General features: G+C 38.2%; 1 protein-coding gene across 2 annotated transcripts in view; it reads right to left on the reverse strand.

Annotated features, from left to right (window-relative positions):
- The window catches only part of TENM3 (teneurin transmembrane protein 3), a 1405686-nt gene extending 1383063 nt beyond the window's left edge, over nucleotides 1-22623 (reverse strand). For both annotated transcript variants that reach the window (XM_077144566.1, XM_077144565.1), the window contains exon 1: nucleotides 22526-22623. The gene's annotated coding sequence lies outside the window, so the exon portion shown is untranslated. The remainder of the gene's footprint in view (nucleotides 1-22525) is intronic.
- Between the last annotated feature and the right edge of the window lie 3953 nt (nucleotides 22624-26576).

Raw genomic sequence — 26576 nt, forward strand, 5'->3', positions numbered from 1 at the left:
CAAGTGTTGGTTATGCCATTTCCAAATAATTTCTCCCATTGTGTAGGCTGTTGTTTTTCTTTCACAATGAAGTCTTTTGAAGTGAAACCTTTTTAATTTTGTTGAAGGCACATTTATCTAAATGTTTTTTTGGTGTTGTTGTTGTTTCTGTGGTTTATGCTTTGTGTATTAAGTTAAGGAAACCACTGCCTAACATAAGGGCCTGAAGATGCTGGCCTGCATTTTTTCTCACAGTTTGATAGTTCTGGCTCTTATATTTAGGTCTTTGATCCATTTTGAATTTATTTTTATATAAAAAATTTGTTGAAGATACTGTTCTTTCCTAAGTGATAGTCTCTGTCTCCTTGTCAAAATTCTGTTGGCCATAAAAGTGAGGGTTGATTTCTGAGCACATTATTCAATTCCATTGGTCTATGGCTGTCCTTGTGCCACTACCACACTGTTTTGATTACTGCAGCTTTGTATTAAGTTTGAAGAACAGGAAGTGTGAGTTCTCCAACTTCACTCTTTTTCAAGATGCTTTGGTTTTTCGGGTCCCCTCACCCTCCATATAAGTTTGATGATTGGATTTCCATTTCTGACAGGAAGGTAGTTGGAATTTTGATTCGGATTGTGTTGAATTTATATATTGCTTTGGGTAGAATTGATATCTTAATGATATTTAGTTCTTTCAGTCCATGGACATGGAATTTCCTTCCATTTACTTAGGTCTTGTTTGGTTTCTTTAAACATTTTGTAGTTTTCTTTGTACAAGTCTATTACATCCTTGTTTAGATTTATTCTTAGATATTGGATTCCTTTAGTTACTATTGTGAATGGAATATATATATATTTATTTCTTCTTCCCATTGTTCATTGCTTATTTACAGAAACACTACTGAATTTTGGCGTGTTGTTCTTGTGCCCCGCCACTTTGCTGAATTCATTTATTAGCTCCAGAAGCTTTGTTGTGAATTTTTCAGGATTTTCTGCAACTAGGAACATGCTATCTGCAAAAAGGGAAAGTTTTACTACTTCGCTTCCAATTGTCTTGGCAAGAACTTTCACTGTGATAATGGACATCCTTCTCTTTTTGGAAGTCACATATTCAATAAAGTTTCAATACTCAGAATATACGAAGAAATACTTCAACTTGACCGCAAAATGACAAACAACCCAATTTAAAAATCAGAAAAAAATGTGAATAGACATCTCTCCAAAGAAGATAGACAAAATGGCCAGAAAGCACATGAAAAGATGCTCAACATCATGGCCATCAGAGAAATGCAAATTAAAACTACAATGAGATACAATTTCATTCTCATTAAATTGGGAGATTTTACTATTTCAATGATTATATTAATATAAATTATTTAAAGATTCCAGTTAAGAAGCAAAGATTGTGAAATGCATGAAAAAGCAACTTTCAAATATAAGCACTATCAAACATATGCTGTCTTCAAAGATATACAAATAAAATCATATTAAAAGTAAAATCCTGAATGCTTTCTCTCTAGGATCAACAAGACATTACTCTTTACTCTCTGCAATCTATTCGACTTTGTACCGGTGGTACTAGGTTGGAAAGAAGAAGTGAAACTCTCTTTAATTTACACATGACATGACGTTCTAGCTGTTGGAATGCAATATACCAGAAATGGAATGACTTTCGAAAAGGGGAATTTAATAAGTTGCTAGTTTACAGTTCCAAGGTCGAGAAAATGTTCCAGTTACAAGTCTATAGAAATATCCAATCTAAGGCATCTAGGGAAAGATACCTTGGTTCAAGAAAGCTGATGAAGTTCAGGGTTTCTCTCTCAAGTGAGAAGACACAGGGCGAACACAGTCAGTGTTTCTGTCTCATCTGGAAAGGCACATGGTGAACATGGTCAGGGTCCCTCTCTCATCTGGAAGGGCACATGGCGAACATGGTGTTGTCTGCTAGCTTCTTCTCCTGGCTTCCTGGTTCATGAAGCTCCCCAGGAGGCGTTTTCCTTCTTCATCTCCAAAGGTCGCTGGCTGGTGGACTCTGCGTCTCGTGGACTCTGCTTCTCATGGCTGCACTGTTCTCTGCTCTCTCAGAATCTCCTTTCTCCAAAATGTTTCCTCTTTTATAGGACTTCAGAAACTGATCAAGACCCACCCAAATGGGTGGAGACACACCTCCACCTAATCCAGTTTAAAAGCCACTCTTGATTAAATCACATCTCCAGGGAGATGATCTAATTACAGTTTCAAACATATAATACTAAACAGGGATTAGAAGAAACGGCTGCTTTTACAAAAGGGGATTAGGATTAAAACAGGGCTTTTCTAGAGTCCATACATCCTTTCAAACTAGCACACATGATTATCTAAATAGACCATCCTCTATAATCTACAAAATAGCTCCTAGAACAAATAAGTGAGTTTTTCATTGTCATAGAATACAAGGTCAATATATAAAATGCCAACTGTATTTCTATATATTAAAACAAACAATTGGAAACTGAAATCTGCAATGCACTGCCATTTTTAATAGCATAAAATCATGAAATACGTGGGAATACATTTAACAATATATGTGCAAAATATGTTTATAATGAAAAACAACAAAACATTGCTCAAAGGGGGATCCAAATAAGTAAAAATCAGTATGCTCTTCAACCAGAAACTCAATATATTTGAGGTGTCAATTCTGTCCAGATTGAGCTATATTTCCTTTTTTTTTGCAAAATTAAAAGACCAACAGGTTTTTGAAGTTAGAAGTAGATTTTAAAATTTATATTGCAATGCAAGGGAACTACAGTGGCCAAAATAATTTTGAAAAAGAAAAACAAAGCTAGAGAATCTATACTACTTGGTTTTAAGAGTAAATGTAAATCTATACTAATTAAGACAATATGTGGTATTGGCATAATGATAGATGAACAGAGAACAATGGAACAGAATAGAAAGTCTAGAAAGAGATCCATTGTTTTATGGTCAATTGGTTTTTGTCAAGGGTACCAGGTAATTCAATGAGGAAAGGATATACTTTTTTAACTAATGGTGGTAGAAAAATTAGATATACATATGTAAAAAATGACCTTTACTCTTTTTTTTTTTTTTTTTTTTTTTTTAATTTTTTTTTTTTTTTTATTAACGGAAAGAAAAAAAAGAAATTAACACAACATTTAGAAATCATACCATTCTACATATGCACTCAGTAATTCTTAACATCATCACATAGATGCATGATCATTGTTTCTTAGTACATTTGCATCAGTTTAGAGGAACTAGCAACACAACAGAAAAAGCTATAAAATGTTAATATAAAGAAAAGAAATAAAAGTAGTAGTAATAGTAAAAAACAACAACAACAAACAAACCAACAAGCAAACAAAAACAAAAAAAAAACCCTATAGCTCAGATGCAGCTTCATTCAGTATTTTAACATGATTACTTTACAATTAGGTATTATTGTGCTGTCCATTTTTGAGTTTTTGTATCTAGTCCTGTTGCACAATCTGTATCCCTTCAGCTTCAATTACCCATTGTCTTACCCTGTTTCTAACTCCTGCTGAACTCTGTTACCAATGACATATTTCAAGTTTATTCTCGAATGTCCGTTCACAACAGTGGGACCATACAGTATTTGTCCTTTAGTTTTTGGCTGGATTCACTCAGCATAATATTCTCTAGGTCCATCCATGTTATTACATGGTTCACAAGTTTATCTTGTCTTAAAGCTGCATAATATTCCATCGTATGTATATACCACAGTTTGTTTAGCCACTCTTCTGTTGATGGAGATTTTGGCTGTTTCCATCTCTTTGCAATTGTAAATAACGCTGCTATAAACATTGGTGTGCAAATGTCCGTTTGTGTCTTTGCCCTTAAGTCCTTTGAGTAGATACCTAGCAATGGTATTGCTGGGTCGTATGGCAATTCTATATTCAGCTTTTTGAGGAACCGCCAAACTGCCTTCCACAGTGGTTGCACCCTTTGACATTCCCACCAACAGTGAATAAGTGTGCCTCTTTCTCCGCATCCTCTCCAGCACTTGTCATTTTCTGTTTTGTTGATAATGGCCATTCTGGTGGGTGTGAGATGATATCTCATTGTGGTTTTGATTTGCATTTCTCTAATGGCCAGGGACATTGAGCATCTCTTCATGTGCCTCTTGGCCATCCGTATTTCTTCTTCTGGTAGGTGTCTGTTTAAGTCTTTTTCCCATTTTGTAATTGGGTTGGCTGTCTTTTTGTTGTTGAGTTGAATAATCTCTTTGTAAATTCTGGATACTAGACCCTTATCTGATATGTCATTTCCAAATATTGTCTCCCATTGTGTAGGCTGTCTTTCTACTTTCTTGATGAAGTTCTCTGATGCACAAAAGTGTTTAATTTTGAGAAGCTCCCATTTATTTATTTCCTTCTTCAGTGTTCTTGCTTTAGGTTTAAGGTCCATAAAACCACCTCCAGTTGTAAGATCCATAAGATATCTCCCAACATTTTCCTCTAACTGTTTTATGGTCTTAGACCTAATGTTTAGATCTTTGATCCATTTTGAGTTAACTTTTGTATAGGGTGTGAGAGATGGGTCTTCTTTCATTCTTTTGCATATGGATATCCAGTTCTCTAGGCACCATTTATTGAAGAGACTGTTCTGTCCCAGGTGAGTTGGCTTGACTGCCTTATCAAAGATCAAATGTCCATAGATGAGAGGGTCTATATCTGAGCACTCTATTCGATTCCATTGGTCGACATATCTATCTTTATGCCAATACCATGCTGTTTTGACCACTGTGGCTTCATAATATGCCTTAAAGTCAGGCAGCGCGAGACCTCCAGCTTCGTTTTTTTTTCCTCAAGATGTTTTTAGCAATTCGGGGTACCCTGCCCTTCCAGATAAATTTGCTTATTGGTTTTTCTATTTCTGAAAAATATGTCGTTGGGATTTTGATTGGTATTGCATTGAATCTGTAAATCAATTTAGGTAGGATTGACATCTTAACTATATTTAGTCTTCCAATCCATGAACACGGTACGCCCTTCCATCTATTTAGGTCTTCTGTGATTTCTTTTAACAGTTTTTTGTAGTTTTCTTTATATAGGTTTTTTGTCTCTTTGGTTAAATTTATTCCTAGGTATTTTATTCTTTTAGTTGCGATTGTAAATGGGATTCGTTTCTTGATTTCTACCTCAGCTTGTTCATTACTAGTGTATAGAAAAGCTACAGATTTTTGAATGTTGATCTTGTAACCTGCTACTTTGCTGTACTCATTTATTAGCTCTAGTAATTTTGTTGTGGATTTTTCTGGGTTTTCTACATATAGTATCATATCGTCTGCAAACAGTGATAGTTTTACTTCTTCCTTTCCAATTTTGATGCCTTGTATTTCTTTTTCTTGCCTAATTGCTCTGGCTAGAACTTCCAACACAATGTTGAATAATAGTGGTGATAGTGGACATCCTTGTCTTGTTCCTGATCTTAGGGGGAAAGTTTTCAATTTTTCCCCATTGAGGATGATATTAGCTGTGGGTTTTTCATATATTCCCTCTATCATTTTAAGGAAGTTCCCTTGTATTCCTATCTTTTGAAGTGTTTTCAGCAGGAAAGGATGTTGAATCTTGTCAAATGCCTTCTCTGCATCAATTGAGATGATCATGTGATTTTTCTGCTTTGATTTGTTGATATGGTGTATTACATTAATTGATTTTCTTATGTTGAACCATCCTTGCATACCTGGGATGAATCCTACTTGGTCATGATATATAATTCTGTTAATGTGTTGTTGGATACGATTTGCTAGAATTTTATTGAGGATTTTTGCATCTGTATTCATTAGAGAGATTGGTCTGTAGTTTTCTTTTTTTGTAATATCTTTGCCTGGTTTTGGTATGAGGGTGATGTTGGCTTCATAGAATGAATTAGGTAGTTTTCCCTCCACTTCGATTATGTTGAAGAGTTTGAGGAGAGTAGGTACTAATTCTTTCTGGAATGTTTGATAGAATTCACATGTGAAGCCGTCTGGTCCTGGACTTTTCTTTTTAGGGAGCTTTTGAATAACTAATTCAATCTCTTTACTTGTGATTGGTTTGTTGAGGTCGTCTATTTCTTCTTGAGTCAAAGTTGGTTGTTCCTGTCTTTCCAGGAACCTGTCCATTTCTTCTAAATTGTTGTATTTATTAGCGTAAAGTTGTTCATAGTATCCTGTTATTACCTCCTTTATTTCTGTGAGGTCAGTAGTTATGTCTCCTCTTTCATTTCTAATCTTATTTATTTGCATCCTCTCTCTTCTTCTTTTTGTCAATCTTGCTAAGGGCCCATCAATCTTGTTGATTTTCTCATAGAACCAACTTTTGGTCTTATTGATTTTCTCTATTGTTTTCATGTTTTCAATTTCATTTATTTCTGCTCTAATCTTTGTTATTTCTTTCCTTTTGCTTGCTTTGGGATTAGTTTGCTGTTCTTTCTCCAGTTCTTCCAAGTGGACAGTTAATTCCTGCATTTTTGCCTTTTCTTCTTTTCTGATAAAGGCATTTAGGGCAATAAATTTCCCTCTTAGCACTGCCTTTGCTGCGTCCCATAAGTTTTGATATGTTGTGTCTTCATTTTCATTTGCCTCTAGGTATTTACTAATTTCTCTTGCAATTTCTTCTTTGACCCACTTGTTGTTTAAGAGTGTGTTGTTGAGCCTCCATGTATTTATGAATTTTCTGGCACTCCGCCTATTATTGATTTCCAACTTCATTCCTTTATGATCCGAGAAAGTGTTGTGTATGATTTCAATCTTTTTAAATTTGTTAAGACTTGCTTTGTGACCCAGCATATGGTCTATCTTTGAGAATGATCCATGAGCACTTGAAAAAAAGGTGTATCCTGCTGTTGTGGGATGTAATGTCCTATAGATGTCTGTTAAGTCAAGTTCATTTATAGTAATATTCAGGTTCTCTATTTCTTTATTGATCCTCTGTGTAGATGTTCTGTCCATTGATGAGAGTGGTGAATTGAAGTCTCCAACTATTATGGTATATGTGTCTATTTCCCTTTTCAATGTTTGCAGTGTATTCCTCACGTATTTTGGGGCATTCTGGTTCGGTGCGTAAATATTTATGATTGTTATGTCTTCTTGTTTAATTGTTCCTTTTATTAGTATATAGTGTCCTTCTTTGTCTCTTTTAACTGTTTTACATTTGAAGTCTAATTTGTTGGATATTAGTATAGCCACTCCTGCTCTTTTCTGGTTGTTGTTTGCATGAAATATCTTTTCCCAACCTTTCACTTTCAACCTATATTTATCTTTGGGTCTAAGATGTGTTTCCTGTAGACAGCATATAGAAGGATCCTGTTTTTTAATCCATTCTGCCAGTCTATGTCTTTTAATTGGGGAATTCAGTCCATTGACATTTAGAGTTATTACTGTTTGGATAATATTTTCCTCTACCATTTTGCCTTTTGTATTATATATATCATATCTGTCTTTCCTTCTTTCTACACTTTTCTCCATGTCTCTCTCTTCTGTCTTTTTGTATCTGACTCTAGTGCTTCCTTTAGTATTTCTTGCAAAGCTGGTCTCTTGGTCACAAATTCTCTTAGTGACTTTTTGTCTGAGAATGTTTTAAATTCTCCCTCATTTTTGAAGGACAATTTTGCTGGATATAGGAGTCTTGGCTGGCAGTTTTTCTCTTTTAGTAACTTAAATATATCATCCCACTGTCTTCTAGCTTCCATGGTTTCTGCTGAGAAATCTACACATAGTCTTATTGGGTTTCCCTTGTATGTGACGGATTGTTTTTCTCTCGCTGCCTTCAAGATCCTCTCTTTCTCTTTGACCTCTGACATTCTAACTAGTAAGTGTCTTGGGGAACGCCTATTTGTGTCTAATCTCTTTGGGGTGCGCTGCACTTCTTGGATCTGTAATTTTAGGTCTTTCATAAGAGTTGGGAAATTTTCAGTGATAATTTCTTCCATTAGTTTTTCTCCTCCTTTTCCCTTCTCTTCTCCTTCTGGGATACCCACTACACGTATATTTGTACGGTTCACATTGTCCTTGAGTTCCCTGATACCTTGTTCAAATTTTTCCATTCTTTTCCGGATAGTTTCTGTTTCTTTTTGGAGTTCAGATGTTTCATCCTCCAAATCACTAATTCTATCTTCTGTTTCTTTAAATCTGTCTTTGTAGGTATCCATTGTTTTTTCCATCTTTTCTACTTTATCTTTCACTTCCATAAGTTCTGTGATTTGTTTTTTCAGTTTTTCTATTTCTTCTTTATGTTCAGCCCATGTCTTCTTCATGTCCTCCCTCAATTTATCGATTTCGTTTTTGAAGAGGTTTTCCATTTCTGTTCGTATATTCAGCATTAGTTGTTTCAGCTCCTGTATCTCATTTGAACTATTGGTTTCTTCGTTTGACTGGGCCATATGTTCAATTTTCTGAGCGTGATCCGTTATCTTCTGCTGGCGTCTGGGCATTTAGTCAGATTTCCCCGGGTGTTCGACCCCACAGGTTGAAAGATTTTTCTGCGCAGTCTCTGGGTTCTGTTCTTCCTATCCTGCCCAGTAGGTGGCGCACGTGGCACACGCCTGTCTGTGGGTTCCACCAGCGAAAGTTGCTGTGGGTCCCTCAACTCTGGAAAACTCTCGCCGTAGGGGAGGTTCAGCAACCGAAGCGTCTTGGAAGAATGCCAGCCGGCCCGGGGTTCCAAACGCGGGGAGGGTCGCCGGATGTCGCAGCACAGGAGAGCGTCCGGCCAAATTAGCTAGTCGACCCGGGGCACCAAGCGTGGCGGGAGGGCGCCAGCTGTCGCAGCCCGGGAGAGTGCACTGCTCCCAGCCGACGGGGGAGTCACGTGTTTGGAAGGGATCCCCCGGTCACTGTTCTCCGCAGTCTGGGGATTTCCGACCCTACTATCTCAGTTGTTCCGGGGGGCCTCGTGTGGTGGGGGCACCAGCCGCCGCGGCCTAAGGGGACCGCCTGTCCAATTCTACCAGCTGGCCTGGGAAGGTGGAAGGGAGGGACTCCGGTCGCTTGCTGTCCCACCCAGGAAAGCCTGTGCCCCTTGGTGATCTCACCGGAGCTGGTTCTCCCAGATAGTCAGCCGTTCCAGGATGGGGTACGCTGTCCCTTTGATCTCCCTCGTGGCTCCGGGAGCTGCTCTGTATTATCTCCACTCCCCCAGTAGTTGTTCTGGAGGAGGAAAGGTGAGGGCGGCAAGGCTGTCGAGGCTGGTGGCGGAGGAGCACGGTGAAGGCGGGGAAAGAGGGCACCGTGTTGGTTGGAGAGCAGCCGGAGCAGGAGGGGGAGGAGGGGGAGAGAGAGGGGGTAGGGAGGTCGGGCGGCTCGGCTGCTGCGGGGCGCGTGCGCCGCGCGGCGGTCCGGGGGAGAAAGAGAGGGGGTAGGGAGGTCGGGCGGCTCGGCTGCTGCGGGGCGCGTGCGCCGCGCGGCGGTCCGGGGGAGAAAGAGAGGGGGTAGGGAGGTCGGGCGGCTCGGCTGCTGCGGGGCGCGTGCGCCGCGCGGCGGTCCGGGGGCGAAAGAGCGGGGGTAGGGAGGTCGGGCGGCTCGGCTGCTGCGGGGCGCGTGCGCCGCGCGGCGGTCCGGGGGAGAAAGAGAGGGGGTAGGGAGGTCGGGCGGCGCGGCTGCTGCGGGGCGCGTGCGCCGCGCGGCGGTCCGGGGGAGAAAGAGAGGGGGTAGGGAGGTCGGGCGGCTCGGCTGCTGCGGGGCGCGTGCGCCGCGCGGCGGTCCGGGGGAGAAAGAGAGGGGGTAGGGAGGTCGGGCGGCTCGGCTGCTGCGGGGCGCGTGCGCCGCGCGGCGGTCCGGGGGAGAAAGAGAGGGGGTAGGGAGGTCGGGCGGCTCGGCTGCTGACCTTTACTCTTATATCACACAATACAAAAAATAACTCAAAACAGATCAGAAGCATCATATAATAAACAAAATTCTGTAACTTCTAAAATAATATATTAGAAAACGTTTGTAACTTTGAGTTATGCAACACTTTCTATGATAGGATACAAAAAGCTCCAACCAAAACTGATAAACTGAAAATCCAAATCTTAAACCTCTATCCTTCAAAGGATACTGTTAAGAAAGTGAAAAGACAAGCCATGCACTGGAGAAAAAAACATGTGCAACACATGTATGTTCTAAAACTCTTTTATGCAGAATATACAGGGTACACTTAAAACTCTATAAGAAAACCATCCAAGTATATGTTACAATGGGCACAATATTGAAGTATTTTACAAAAGAAGATATCCCAATAACCAGTAAGTCCATGAAAAAATATTCAACATTATTTGTTGTCAGGAGTGTTGTTTTAGTTTGCTAAAGATGCCAGAATGCAATATACCAGAAATGGGTTGGCTTTTACAAAGGAGATTTATTAGTTTATAAATTTACAGTTCTAAGGCTATGAAAATTAAGGCCTCAACAGGAGGATACTTTCTCTCAAGAAAGGCCAATTCCCGCCCAGGGTTTCTCTGTTTTATGAAAAGGTACATGGCAATGTCTGCTGGCCCTTTGGTCCTGGGGTTTTATTACTTTCAGCAATTCATTCCAGAGGTCTCTCTCTGAGCTTCTGTCTGTCTCCAAGCATCTCCAAATGTCTGCATGTGAAACAGTTCTGAATCGTTTCTCTCTGCGTGAGCTCTGTTAAAGACTTCAGTAAACTAATTAAGACCCACCTTGAATGGGTGGAGTCCTAACTCCATCTAATCAAAAGGCCACACCCACAATTGGGTGTGTCACATCTCCATGGAAACAACCTAATCAAGCGGTCCCACCCTACAATATCAGGTCAGGATCATAAGAACATGGCTGCCCCATAAGATTGGATCAGGCAATGTTCTGGAGTAGATGGAAGGAAAAATCTGGGATGATGGCAAGGTAGCCCCTGACAACCTCTGGGATCTGTCCTGTAACTATTTGTTGAAGAACACCTTGAAAACTATTGCTTTTTACTTTCTCTGCTTTGTAAGTATATATTTTAACAATTAAAAAGATTGGATTAGGATTAAAAGAACATGGCTTTTCTGGAGTACATAACAGTTTCAAGCCAGGACAGTTGTGTAAATGAAAACTATAAGGAGATACATTCCACAGTCACTTGAGGGACTAAATAAAATAGATTGATAATTCAAGGTTTTGGTGAAAAGGAGGAACAAATAGAATTTTCATAAATTGCTCTTGTAAATGCAAAATTCTATAGCCATCTTGGAAAACAGCATAGCATTTATTAAAAGGTAAACACAGACTTGTTTTAAGACCCAGAAGTCCCACTTTCTAGCCTTTTACAAACAAGAAATAAAAATATATGCCCACATAAATAAGTGTACTTAAATATTTATGGCATCTTTACTCGTGATAGCCAAAAATGGATTCTAGGCTGAATGCCCATCCACTGGCAAATGGATAAACCAATCAGTTATATCCATTCAATGAAATACTACACAGCAATAAAAAGCAATGAACTAGTGGCTTACACAACAATAAGACGAATCTCAAAACTTTCACCATAAGTCAAAAAAGTCAGGCACAAAAGACTATGCTTTGTTGATACGAAATTCTAAAAAAGGCAAAACTACAGTGACAAAAAAACAGATCAGTGGTTGCAGAGGCTGTGGTTTAAGGAAGGGAGCCCTGTGAGGTGATCAAAATGTACTTCATATTTATCTATAGTTACATGACAATGTGCATGTGCGTCAAAACTCAAACCGCATACTTACAATTGAAGTTTTATTCTGTGTAAATTATACAGAGGAAAACCAATTGCTCGATTATCCATTTTTTTCTGATTACCTGAGTAGGACACATTCATTATGCAAGATTTCTTAAACTGTAGAATAATAATGAGAAAAACAAATCACTCATAGTTCTACTAGTAGGCAGTGAACATATAGGAGGAAACATCTTAGTGGAAGATAATATTCTACTGGAGCAATGCCTTAGATGAACCGGACGGGGGCCAGGTCAGGTGGAAAGGGGGTGAGACAAAGTGGTCATTAGGTCCCAAATGAAGTTTGGACTAGGAGGGAGAGAACATACAAAGTAGCTGTGTGTGACCTTTAATGACTGAGTCGGCTAGTATATGTAAGTAAGTATGCCTCTCTTAGTTTTTCACAAAATATATTTCCTTATGGTGACCCAAGAGCACGTTTCAGCCAAGTAGGTTACAACAAAGCTGGGTGGTACCTCTGATAAAAGCAGAGCATTGGGTTATTTAGGCAGATGTGAGGTTAAAATGCTGATTGTGACCTAAAATAGCTGGATTTCAGAAAAGGAAACGTTAAACTGTTTTAAAAGCCAGTGCCTCCCACATACTTAAGATCAATTCTTTCCTCCCAGCTCTGATAACAGTGATAGTCTCTCATATAAAACAACTGAAGATGCAATTTTTTCCTTGAGCCCTCCTTGCAGATACTTTGTGAATACTGAAAAAAAAATATCTTATCCTGATTTTAAGCTAATGCTATATATATAGGGATAAAGATTTGTAAGATTAGAAAGTTATTTTTCTCTTTATAAACCACTTATTTGCTGCGCATTAGGGCTCATTTTAGGACCCTTTACAATGTGAGCTCCAAAAGTCTTTTTGAAGTTTGCCTTAACTGACAGATATATAGAACACATATAGCATAAAACAATGTATAACTCTACGTACTTTTAAATTTAAAAAGAGAACTATGCAATAGTAAAACTAAATAAAAATAATTTTCTACCTCTATTTCACACAGCAAATCAAAAATAGAATTCACACCTAGAATGTGGTATTCCTTATGTGTAACTTAAAAAAAATGTCATTTGATTACATTCTTCAACACAGGATATTAAAATGTGAAAATAGTAACTTCAGCTTTATTCCTGGTTTAGAGCCCTTACACTTTTTTTTTTTTTTTTTTTTTTTTTTTTACATGGGCAGACATCGGGTATCGAACCCGGGTCCTCTGGCATGGCAGGCAAGCGTTCTTGCCTGCTGAGCCACCGTGACCCACCCAAGTCCTTTTACTTGAGCGTTTTTTCTTTGCAACTGAGTAACTGGCTTCTTTATGAGGAATATAACTCTTATGTCACTACTATGTCTTCCTACTCAGGGAAAAATCAATGAGAATAGCATGAAGAGTCCCACTAAGCCTGTTCTTGACGAATAATGTCCTTAAAAGTATATGCTGTATGTGGTTCAAAATGCATTGATTGGTAACAACTATTTCTGTAATATTAATAGTCTACCATGCTCTTGAACTTCCCCCGAAGTGAGAGGGTTTCATTGAGAGAGCCCCAAACAATAAATGGACTACCAAGGAAGAGATGGAATGAAATTGACTCAAACTTCCAAAATAAATAATAATTTCAGAACTTGAAGAAAACATATTGATGTCTCTGTTTGCTCTGTCTTTTTTGACTTGTATCTTTCATAATAAGCTGCTTACCGAAAGGATTATTACTTCATCAAGTTTAAGCTCCTATACAGCCCTTTGACATTTACCTTTCCATATGCTATTGAATATTAAGAAATTAAAAAGGAGTAGAAATCAGTTTTAAATGCCACTTTCACTATTTTAAAATCATTTTTTTCTATCACAAAAATATAAACTTTTAATAAGCTTTCCCTATCAGTTTTAATTAACTTTTCCTTGCAGTATTTTGTTTCATCACCAATTAAGTTAGCTTGGAACTTTAACATTTTTGGAGACTTTATCTAGAGGGAGAATATTCCTATATTGATGCTGTCTATTAGGTGGGAAATTATTTTTCTACTGATTATTCAAACCACTAATAAATTACTTCAGTGTAATAAGTGAATTATATAGCACTGTATTTTTTCCCCAAACATCTAACTAATGTATATAAGTTCTTAATTAAATTTCTTAATTATTTAGAGAATGTAGCCTTGTGGTTAAAACCTTTTAACCTTTAGTGTAAACTTAAATTCCTAGGATATATTTCATCCAAATTGTTTTCTAAAGTATTTTAAATGGAAAAAGTTGAACTACCAATCTCTTTTACAGATCTGTGAGTGACACGTTAATATCCAGTTTTTCCTATCAAAAGACTCAAATGAAAGAGTGTGTAGGAGGGAACCTCACCGACAATCAAAATTAGACGTAATATTGATGGTGAAGCTACTATTATGATATGGTACTGCCCAGAGCAGTACATAGTTATATATCTATATCTATGACCTTCATTCATTAATACAATTACTTGACAGTACATAATCTCAGCATCAGTATTAGCCACCTGTTATATCTATCAGCTCCTATTTCTCCATCTTGCTCACAGATTTATTACCACAGAAGCTCTGTTATATTAGCTTGGAATCCTGCCTCCTGCTTTGTCAGTCTAAAAACTATCAAAAGAAAAGATACATTTTCACAAAATTTGTTCTTCTAACAGTTTTGCTGAATTTTCTAAGACCGCATAAATCATTTGTTCATTCTTTAGTATTAAGCTCTTACCTGCCTTCTCTGTGTGATGGCAACTTCCAAACAAATCGGCTAAGAACTTGCAATGAAAAGGCTAATGGGCCAGGCCTCTGGGGACAGTCCCAGGATGGACTGACGCTTTATGGGTAAGGATGAGAACCCTGGCTTTGACATGTGACAGAATTCAGAGCTCAGCTCTACCACTTAGTGACCATATTTTTTCACCAACTCACCCTTTCTTAGCCTCAAGTTTTTAAATATGGAAATTGAGGATGACAGTAAGGGGATATAGTAATATTATGATGATCAAATATGATATGCCATATACAGAGTCCAGAAGATTTTCGGGTAAAGAGTTGTGATCAGTGACGATTAGCTGCCTTTGCTCTGGGCAGTACCATATCATAATAGTAGCTTCACCATCAATATTACATCTAATTTTGATTGTCAGTGAGGTTCCTTCCTACACACTCTTTCATTTGAGTCTTTTGATAGGAAAAACTGGATATTATTTTTAAAAGTCAAGTTGAACCCACTACTTCATATTTTTGAAGGTTTTTTCTATTTTTTAAACATTACAATGAATATATATGAAAGTAATATTTCCTCTCTGTATCTGACAATACTGTTCCATGAGATAAGCACTGACCTTACCACTTTTATATACAAGTCACTCAGATATTTTTTCATTTAATTGTAATTTAAAAGATGAAATTTGTTCACATGTTCATTGCCTATTGAGCAAGATATCTTAAAAAGTGATTGATTTAAATGAGAACCCAAATGAGTTATTCAACGTTGTAATAACAGGTCTAAAATGTATTTCTATGGGATTTGAGGTTTTGTAAACCTTTGCTAATTGGTACTCAAACATCTTCTTATCATATTTGAAATATTGGCAGATTAATACCCCTCTTCAGCAGGCAGGAGATGGGGGATGTTAGAGATTTATAATTTCTAGGACTTATTATCTTAACTCATAAGCATCTATCCTCCTAGCCAAATACACCAGAAAACAGATCTTAAAATGAATGATGAAGAAAGGAATCTTCCCTCTTCTCACTCAGTCTAGAATCACAGGCCACCTTTCTTCTCGACTGGTTTTCTATCCTAAGACTGCTTCTAGAAGGAAAAAAAAATGCCTTTTAGTGTAACCCATCATACGTTCCCTATCTGTGCCTTTTCGATATTCAAATATTTATCTAGCACATACTTTGATCCAGGTTCTACCTCAGGTGCTGGGGATGCAATATTTATTAGACAAGTTTACCTGTTCATTATCCAGAGGTTGAACAAAAAATAAGTTTGAACTGGAATATATGTGAGCTGGGTTAAAATGCATCTGACAGTCAGAAGTACAGTAAGGGGCGCCTTGAGGAGCATTTCAGAACGTGTAATGACATGGAGATGGCACGGTTTGCTTCACTAACACTTCTTTTTTTAATTTTTTAGAGCTTAAAATAGTAGGATTTGAGGTTCGTGACAATGAAATAACAATGATCAGGCTATTGGCTTCTACTTATTAAGTACTTATGAGATAGGTAATGTTAGCGTATATCCTCCATTAATCCTCAGAACCCCAAATTGGAACTGATTATTAATTTTATTCCCATTTGGTGGATGGGGAATCTGACATGTCCATGATCATTGCCTAGAAAGCACAGAGCTGTGCGTCACATCCTGGATGGCGTGACCACTGTGCCAAAGAGTCTCTGCTGGGATTTTTCTAAGAGTTGGAATATCTCTCTTTTGGCAAAAGGGCATCAGTGAAGAAACTGACTGCCATAAAAGTTTCAGGCATCGCTACAGGACTAAGAGGGTAGCTAGGCAGACTGAAGACATTGCTGTTTCCTCTCAAACCAAACATACAGACAAATGTAGAGACGACAATGACAGGACGGCGCTATTTATGAAAGATCAGTGCTCGGCTTGCCACACCACACAATTTATAGTACATTATCCTCTTGCCCACTTGAGGGGTAGGGAAAGCTTTTCTTTGAGTCTCAAACTCCATGTACCTGTTCTCCTTGCTATCCCCTGCTAACCTTTTGAACATGGCTCTTCATTAACGATTTTGGCAACTGGCTCTCCCTGCCCCAGTGGCCTTTACTGGGTGTTATGATCTGGCCACTCAGTGTCTTGAGATTCACATTTCATGACCTTCCTTCCTCCACCTCTACCTCCCACTCTCAGTGTCACAAAACAGTACATTTTCCCCTGAAACCTCACTTTGAAATATTAAACCCAGACATTCTATCCTCTCATGGCACGCGTCTGTCCATCTAGCCTGGTTCCTCAGTTACTCTCAACAAAATTCTTCTTTTCCTCCACTGAGGACTTTCACATCAGGTTCTTTCTCGATTTCATTTCCTAGCTGTTCAGTGTCTATGGTCCCACATTTCAACCACTCTCTTGTCACTGTCTGTCACTTTGTTCTTTGTATGCGCATATGGAAAATTCCCATCCTGGATTGATACAACCACGTGAGGAGTCCTTTTGGGGAGCTGCTGGAGAAAATCATGCGACCCTCAAATATTCAGTCATAAGCCTTAAGAATCTCTCAACAATGTTGGGAATCTCACTACATTTCTCCAGCTGTTATTCTTTCCTATTCAACACAATGGTTATTTCAAATATTTTATTCACCTCAACCCTAAGACCCCACCCTTGCCATTTACTCTAAAAACTCTCTTCTCTCATATAGCAAATACTTCAATATCCAGCCACGCACAGACAGAACCATTTAACATTATATCCACCCTTTCCTCCTCCTCTTATGATACAATGGAAGAGATATTCTTTCTCCCTTTAGGATCATCTCTAAATGGAATTGCTGGATCTGATTTGTGTGTGTGTGTGTGTATAACTTCTCAGGAATTTTGCACTCTCATTTTTTTAAAATAACCTTCTGTTTATTTCACATCTCTCCCATGTACATTCTTACTTATTTCCTCAATTTCATGATGAAATTTTGAAAGAGTTGCCTGCATTTGTTGTGCCTTTCTCTTCCTCTATATTTGTAGAATAAACTTCAAACTCCTTTATCAAAACTCTGGCTGCAAAGCCTACCAGCGATCATGTTCCTTAATTCAAGATGGACATTTTGGCAGCACTGATGGACATCATTTGATGGACATTTTGGCAGCACTGATCATTGCCTCTTTTTTTTTTTTTTTTTTTATTAATTAAAAAAAGAATTAACAAAACAATTAGAAATCATTCCAATCTACATGTACAATCAGTAATTCTTAATAACATCACATAGTTGCATATTCATCATTTCTTAGTACATTTGCATCAATTTAGAAAAAGAAATAAAAAGACAACAGAATAAGAATTAAAACAGTAATAGAAAGAAAAAAAAACAAAAAAAACAAAAACAAAAAACCTATACCTCACATGCAGCTTCATTCAGTGTTTTAACATAATTGCATTACAATTGGGTAGTATTGTGCTGTCCATTTCTGAGTTTTTATATCCAGTCCCGTTGTACAGTCTGTATCCCTTCATCTCCAATTATCCCTTCTCTTTTTTTTTTTTTTTTTAATTAACGGAAAAAAAGAAATTAACCCAACATTTAGAGATCATACCATTCTACACATGCAATCATTAATTCTTAACATCATCACATAGATGCTGATCATTGCCTCTTTGATGATACTTTCTTCATCCTTTGACTTCCATGACACCTCACTGACTTCTCTGTCTATTCCTTACCAATTTCAGTCTACCTTGCCAATTACTCCTTCTCGGCCTAATCATTAAAGCCTGGAGTCTTTCAATGATCTGTTCAGAACCTTTATATTTTACCTACCTACGTTCATATTCCAAGCAATCTCATCTACCATCATGGCTTCAAGTTCCATCTATAAGTCAATGATTTCAAATTTAAACCTTTGGCTCAGGCTTCTGAGCTCCAGAACTGCAGAGACAACTTTATTTTTTTCTGAGAAATATTAATTTTAGATATTTTGCAGGTACTTCAAACTCAACAAAACACAAATTGAAAACATCACACTGTTTTTTTCCAGCTAGAAACTTGAATGTTATTTTTGACTCTTTGCTCATTCACCTCTAATTCATCCAGTCCATTCTATTTCTTGACTAGCTGTGGAATCTGCCTTGTCTCCATGTCCTCCTCATATCCCTAAACCGACACTCTTTTCTCTTCCCTGAACTAGTATAAAGCCTCTCCAACTGGTCTTTCTACATCCCCTCCTTTTCACTGCTGTTCTCTTCTGCACACATCAACCAGACTGATGACTATAAATGGAAATCTGACCTCATCACACTCCTACCTGTAGCCCCTCAATGGTTTAGAATAAAGACCAAATTTTTGTCATGGGATCCACAAGGCCCTGCGTGATCTGTCCTTTACTCAATGCTGGAGTCTGATCTCTTTCTATTCTTTTCTCTGTACTCTATGCTCCAGCCACACTGGCTTCCTTTTGGTTCCCAAAGGGTGCCAACTAGTTTCCCACCTTAGGAACTTTGACAGTGCTGTTCCTTTGCCTGATATGCTACCTCAAGCTTCAAGTCTGCTCAAATACCACATTCTCTATGCACCCTTTTTCCCCTCAGTGACAATGGTAGTTTTGCCCATTACACTTAAACACAGTTAAAAATTGGTGCCACATCATGGGATTGAGAAGCCTTCTTGACCAAAAGGGGGAAGTGAGAAATAAGAGATTTCAAACAAAGTTGAGAGGTTATCCTGGAGGTTATTCTTATGCATTATATAGATATCCCTTTTTAGTTTGTGGTGCCCTGGAGTGGCTGGAGGAAAGTATCCGAAACTGTTGAGCTGTGTTCCAGGAGCCTTGATACTTCACAGAAAAGACCGTACAACTGTATACCTTTTACAATGTGACTGTGTGATTGTGAAAACCTGTGTCTGATGCTCCTTTTATCCAGGGTATGAGCAGATGAGTAAAATATACATAAATAAATATCGGGGTGGGGGAAGGATAAAAATTGGATAGGTTGAAATACTGTGGGTCAATGAGAGGAAGGGGTAAGGGGTGTGGGATGTATGATTTTTTTTTCTTTTTCTTTCTTTTTCAGGAGGCAAATGTTCTAAAAATGATCATGGTGAAGAGTACACAACTATGTGATGACACTGTGAGCCACTGTATAACATGGTTGGACAGTACGTGTGTGGTGTGTGGATATTTCTCAACAAAATTATATATTTTTTAATTGGTGCTTCAGCTTTTGCATCACTCAGAACAGTGGAGGTGAAGCTTCCCAAGGGGAGATGCTAAGTGTGACTTATCCATGCATGATTCCCTAGCAGCTTGCAACAAGGTTGCTGGCATATAAATACTTTTTTTTTTTTTTTTTTTTTTTTAAAGGAAAGACAGAGAGAAGGAAGGAAGGATAGAAGGAAGGAAGAGAGGAAGAAAGGGAAACATCTTTTAAACATTTTCTTGTTTTATTGTATTTTGTTTCTCCGTTTTCGTTACATGGGCTGGGGCCGGGAATCGAACCGAGGTCCTCCGGCATAGCAGGCAAGCACTTTGCCCGCTGAGCCACCGCGGCCCGCCCCTATAAATACTTTTTGCGTAGAAAAATGCTCCTTGCTTTAAAGTTCTTTAAGTAAAGACTAAAAGTACTTTCCTTGAGAACTTTTTTGTTGTTGTTGATGCCCTTATTCAGATTAATTGTAGTCTGTAACTGAAAATGATCACAGTGGCATATCCAAAGTAAGGTTCTCCTTCTCTTCAATGACAGCGTGTGTTATGGAAACGGTGGTTCTAGAATCATGCACCATAGTCTTAAGAATGAAGGCTCAAGAAGTGCAGGTTGCTGGTTTCTATGCTTTCTATGGAAGAAGGCTGACAAAGCTTGAAAAGGAATTTAAATGATAATAGAAAAACATGAGAAACTGGAGTCAGATCACATTCTGAACAGCCTGCTTACACACCTAGAGAGGTAAAGGGATTCTGAAGGGCGACACACCTCTCTTTTTCCCTATAGCAAATTACCGTGATACAGAAGACAACAAAATCCTCAGGGGGTGAGAAAGGAACAGATGCTCTTTTCATTTTAAAATCATTCATTCCCCAGGAAGAAAGCAGTTGTGTTCCTTCAAGAGCTGTTTTATTTCCTCAAAATTACTCTGCAAGTGTCTTCAATGAACATTACTCAGCTAACTCCAAATGTTGTAACAAAGAATGGAATCTGTTGCATTTATGAATTGTGCTATTTATTACAGCGACATATTGGATGCATATCAATTGTTGCTATGTTGACATCCTCAGAGAAAACCCAGGCATAAACTTGAACATGGTCTGGATATTCATAACTCATGAATTCAAGTGTTGCCTGTGCTAACGAGTCTCATACTTTTTTATTCATTAATGTAATTTCTACTAAGCAAAAAGATATCACTTACATGCAGCATTTTGCTTTCATATTAATTAATGTCTCAGTGTTGAACAATTTAACTTAGAAATACGCAGAGTGACAAATTATGAGTTGTTTTCTCTACAGTTTGATAGAATGCATTTAACTAAAAATGTACTATCACAGCTTGCTCTGAAAGGAAACCGTTTCTTAACTTCATTTATTTCCGCGAAACCCAATGATGACTTTCGCTAAAGAAAAAACATGAATACTTGGATTCTGTGGTGAAAATGCCAAATAAAATGAACCCATTCATTAAGTATGTGTGTTTTCTGACTTTCAATTCTACTTTATTGAACTATGCTTCTCCTATAATAATTCCATTACACACTTTACTCCCCTCTGCCTTTTTGAAATGATTAGATTGCCCAAATTACTTATCTCCAAAGTAAAATCTATTCCCTGTTGACAGACAGGAGTCCCATTGCAGGAAGAGGTGTCACAGTGTGCAGGTAGGTCAGCTCCACCCACCAGCAATATTGAAAAGTGATACACAGCATATATCTTTACGACAGCAGAAAAATTGCCCTGTTTTTATTTGCCAACACATTCATCCTCTTAATTTCATAAGGGTATTTTTAGTTTCTAGCAATTTGGATAAGGTGACAGGTGACAAAGTTGCAACATAGACTATAAAAACATGGTGCAGAATTCAAGTTATATATAATATATAGAAAAGTATATTTCAATTCCAATAACACCTGTGACATTTAGACATTCTATAGAATTCCTGCTTTCAATGTCTGCCTGCATCATATGCCAATATCAGTTCTCTCTAAATATAGTCAGAGACCTTATAACAGTAGAGTAAGAAGAGATTATATGGTGCAGCAAATAATAAAATGCTATGCTTTTCTATTTTTTATCATTGTTGTCTATATAGCAGTTAATAAAAGTACAATTATGTTGAGGAAAAGTTAGAAATCCAAAATGAAAAACTTTAAATGACTGTGGTAAAAAAAAAAAAAAAGGACAGAAAGAAAGTGAAAAAGAACTGTAGCTATATAAGATTTTTACTTTGCCATATATTTATAATCACCATACCCAACAATATTCTAACAATAAAATTGGAATTACATATCACATGTTCTGAGATAAACTTGCTTTTATGTAGATGGATAGGCTATGCTCATTAAAGCAGCAAATATCCTTGATTTCCATTTAACGATCCCACTAGCATCCAACAGATTTCTCATGCACACAATCTACTCCACACTTGTTTTAGGTTTTTTCCCCAGCGACATTTATGTTTCCTGTTTTAGGAAGCAAAGCTATGTTATGTTTTCCATCTCCTCTATAGAAACTTCTCATAAATAATGACTGGATTTCAAAGGCTCCCGGCAGCTGGACATTTGATAATAGCTATTTCTGACTGATGTTAAAAGAAATCTGATAGTGGGATAAAGACTTACAAATGACTTTCTCCTTCCCTCCTGCCTTCCTTCCTCTCTCTTTCCTTCTCTATCTTTCCTTTTTTCCTTTCTTTTTTTTTTTTTTTTTTTTTTTGCTCTTGAGTTGGCATTGTGGCATTGCCCATTCGCCTATAAACGTAGACACAGACTGAGAAAGTGAGTGCCATTTGCTTACAGACATACCCAGGCTATGGCAGGGTGCAGTAAAAGTGGACAGAGAAAAGATAGCTGTTTGACATTTCTTAGAAATTGTGTCTTGAAGGATAACAGGGTTGACATGAAAAGCAAAAACAGGTCTTCCTGGAGGCAGGGCTAGCAAAGCCTGGCCTCACGGGGCCACTCACCTCTACAGCGTCTTCCCAGGAGCCCCTCGAAGCCAGCAGGCTGGGCTGGGCCTTCCTGGCCTTGGCCGCGTGGATGGAGCAGGACTGCTGGACTTACAAGGGGTTCTTCTTATGAAGCAGCGCCGGGCCTGCAGAGAGAAGAGCATTCCTTTACCCGGTGCCAACCAACTCACCGTGAGCGCACATTGAACTCCACCCACCCAACTTCCAGGGGCAATCCGTATGCTTACACATTTATAAATTACAGGAGTGCAAGTGTTTTTTGTTTTTTTTTCTCTTGGAAAAAAAGGACTAAAAAACAGCAAAGTTGACATAACCATGCATGTGTGGGTACATAACAATAGGCACTTAAAATATAGATAAAACATCAAAAGCATATGGTTGACTATGGTTAAACAGTAGATCCAGAAGGGCTGGTTCTGATCTTGTTGGCAATGGACTTGATTTTCTTAGGATATTCTGAGTTATAATATGCTGGCCTTTTGTGGCAACTGCTTGGACATATCTAGCCTGTTTCACATCACAGTAACATACAATATAGATTCTGGTACTAACTATAATAAATTGAACGTTATTTTTCTTTATTAAATGATCGCTTACATTATTACTTCCATAAGAGCGAGAAAGACAATACGAGCCCTGTACGAAAGCTCCTTCTCCATCCTGGTGTTCCTTTCCATTTTGTGAGCACTCGCTAGCCCAACAATCCAGGTCTCTACTGCCATGTCATTCCTTCAGGCTCAAGGAAGGTGAAATCATTTATCTGATGGTGAGTGTAGAAGGAAAACAGGGACATTTTTAGCCCAAATCCTTTCTTTCTCTTTCTCTTGGGAGCTGCCCTGTCCTCTGAAAGAATACATTCTTTATTGCTTTCCTCTAGATCGTAAGCTTGGGCATGAACTATTCTTGATGGAGGGTTAGGTGTGTGCCAGGTGGCCATTGCTGGGTTAGTAAATTTAACTCAGGGGAGTGTTAACCAGTCTCTACCCTGTCATCTCTCCAAACTCAGCTCTACCCACCCTGTTAATACACCATCACACACTCTACTGCCACCTAATTCCTTCAGCCCCAGGGAAGGTGAGATCAGTTATCTGATGGTGAAATAAATGGCCTCCTTTCAATTCCTACAATGTGCTGTAGTGCTTCCTACAAAAAGGACTTTGTACTCATCATCCTCTGCCTGGAATGGTCTTCCCAGGTAGGCTGGCTCCTTCTCACCCTCAGGCTTGCTTTGAATTCCACTTGCTCAGGGAGCTTTCTCTGACCCCCTTAGCCAAATAGCAACCCTCCCTCAACTACTGACTAGTAGAGCACTCTGTGCATTTCCTGCATAGTTAGCTCAATCTGTCATTATACTATCAAATTTTGTTGAGTTGGCTTCCCACCCCAAGACTTTAAATTCTGCAAGGGCAAGGATTGTGACTGTTTCATTCACCCCTACTACAGAGTAGGTATTCACATAGCTTTTTCTAAGTAAATGACTGAAAATGCACTGATAGATGTAGAATCCTAAAATATATTTAATTCCTTGGAAAAATTACTAGGGGCGCAATAGTTTAAGATGATCATGAAATAGCTTTGAAATTGGTTTGTAGGAACTGCGAGGGACAGATGATAATTTCACAGACACAATGCAAGAAAATCAAGCAAATACTCCAAGATGCTTTGTCGTGTCACACAATGCTACCATGTAACAAGAAAGCTGGAAAGAGTGTGTACTATTAATCAGCATAGACTTGGGAAACATACCATGAAGCAAATAGTTTTCGTAGAAGATACAATATTTGTTGAGTATTATCAATAAATTCCATCCATAGAGATATTATCCAAAGCTATTCCAAGCGGCTATGTGGAAAACTGAATAATCAGTTTCAGCAGGCTTTTTGGGATCCTGGTATGCAGCGTGTGGGATCAACACAACTTAGGTTTTCAGGCTACTCAAAAGAGTTGAGATATCAAACCCTTTGCACTGTTTTCCTTTTGAGGCAAGTTTAGTGAGCAGCAGCCTCCACCACGTGATGTGGCAGCAGCCTTGAAGACGGCAGCTGCAGACCCAATGGGACATGACAGCCTCAAATTAGGGAACAAAAACGGTTCTTAATATGTCATAAGTTAATAGGGTTTGGCGAATGGCAATTTATTTTGCAGATGATTTTTTAGTAATTACATTTGCCAAGGAGTATTTTCTCAGCTTATCATCGATCATACACCCTCGTGTGTAAAGTCTACTGAACAGGAAGAACACAACAGCAGAGCTTCTGAAAATGAACACAAGCTGAAACTCATTATTGAGTAAACTAAATTAAATGGGAAAGGAATAGGGCTACATCTGGCCATTGAGAGCATGGACCTGCTGCTGTCTCTGATGGCCCCGATTCAACTCAGAATCAGGACCTCAGAATGAGGTTAAGGGGTGAGGTTTGGAAACTTCCTTGGTATAAGATTGGTCTTGATCACGTTGGGCCAGCCAATGCTAGGATCCACAATAGGTCAATGAAGGCAGGAAGGCTCATAAGACATGGTGATGAAACTAAACTCAAGCTAAACCCTGAAGGACTAGAATTTACAGAGGGACTCACGAATCAATCTGGCTAAGAATCCCTTGAAAAAGGAGCCACAAAAATGTATCATGTACTTCTCAACCTCTGGATTTGGTTGGAAAGTGGGGTGTGCTGGTAAGGAAAAGGGATTCATAGAAGTAGACAAACAAATTACACCTCCAGGACAGTCTTGGGGTGTCACTCTCAGCCTGAGCCAAAATGATGCCCAACGAAACTGTAGATCTATCAACACTTCATATTCTATAGAAGCGTATACTATTTAGAACATTAGTCAAGTTATTGCAAACTCAGTGCCTTATGAAAGCAAGCTATCAACGTGGCAAATATCAATACATGTTGATTATATATTATACAAATATATATGATATAAAATATAAATATATATAAATTGAAAACTATAAATACATTTATAGTACAAAACATGTAATTATGGATATATATTTTTTCATCATGAAGATATATATTCATGAAGACAGTGAGAAATACATTGCTCTCTAACCATGTACTCCAGCTACTCATTCAGCATTTTTCTCAAAATGTTAGGAGTTTAAACTTTAAACTAAATTACATTGATGAAATTATTGGCACCAAAAATGTGCAGAGCTTTATACTATTCAAAAATAAATGCTTTTTGAACAGTTTTAGAGAATGTGTTCCATTGCATTAGTTATTTTCTTGGCTATATACATGTCTATAAACACAGAGCACCGTAATGTGCTTCATTTCAAATGTATGTGTTCCTGGAAGGATTTCTGCCAAGTGAGAGTGCCAGCAAGAGAGATATTCGGCTTTCATGTCATCCCCTCGGAGTTTGGGTGCATCGCCAGCATGTAATGGGGATTATAGCTGAATAGATGACTCAATAGTCAACCTTCTAGAAATGCCTGTATTTAGCTTTTAGGATAATGTTAATTTCACTGTGGTATTAGTAATCTCATCAACTTTTTGGTTAGGGATGGATAAATAACTAGCTTTTAGTATGTAAATTACCAGCAAAAACGTTTTGCGGAAAATGGGTCAGGTTAGAGATGCAAATGAGGCCTAAAATGTCTCATTAGGTTTTAAATTGCCTTTTTTTTTTGCCCTAGCATTATAAATCTTGCAAGCTTTTGGGGTAATTTCCTTGCTTGAATAAGCTAGTAAGGTCTTTTACAATAATAAATGAACTAAAATACTTCTCAAAACTAATTCTGCTTGAAAAGAGAGAGCAAATTGAATATTGAAGTATAATTTATTTTAAGGTTACTCAATTTTTTTTTTTTCCTAACGTTTTTAGAGAATAAGTATGCACAGTCCACACGGGCGTGGCGTTCAGGACTGGAGAGTTGTCTTTTTCAATGGTCTTCATTTTAAGTCAATTGAATATTTGAAAGTTACTTTACAGATCTTGGGACAAAGTGTTCATTCCAGAAGATGAGTCTATGTTTTCTGAGCTGATGAATCTTCTTTGACTCAGCAGAAAGTCTTTCTGGTTCACTTCTGACAAGTCT

Source organism: Tamandua tetradactyla, chromosome 26 (genome assembly GCF_023851605.1).
Source record: "Tamandua tetradactyla isolate mTamTet1 chromosome 26, mTamTet1.pri, whole genome shotgun sequence".
NCBI classification, from domain to species: Eukaryota; Metazoa; Chordata; class Mammalia; order Pilosa; family Myrmecophagidae; genus Tamandua; species Tamandua tetradactyla.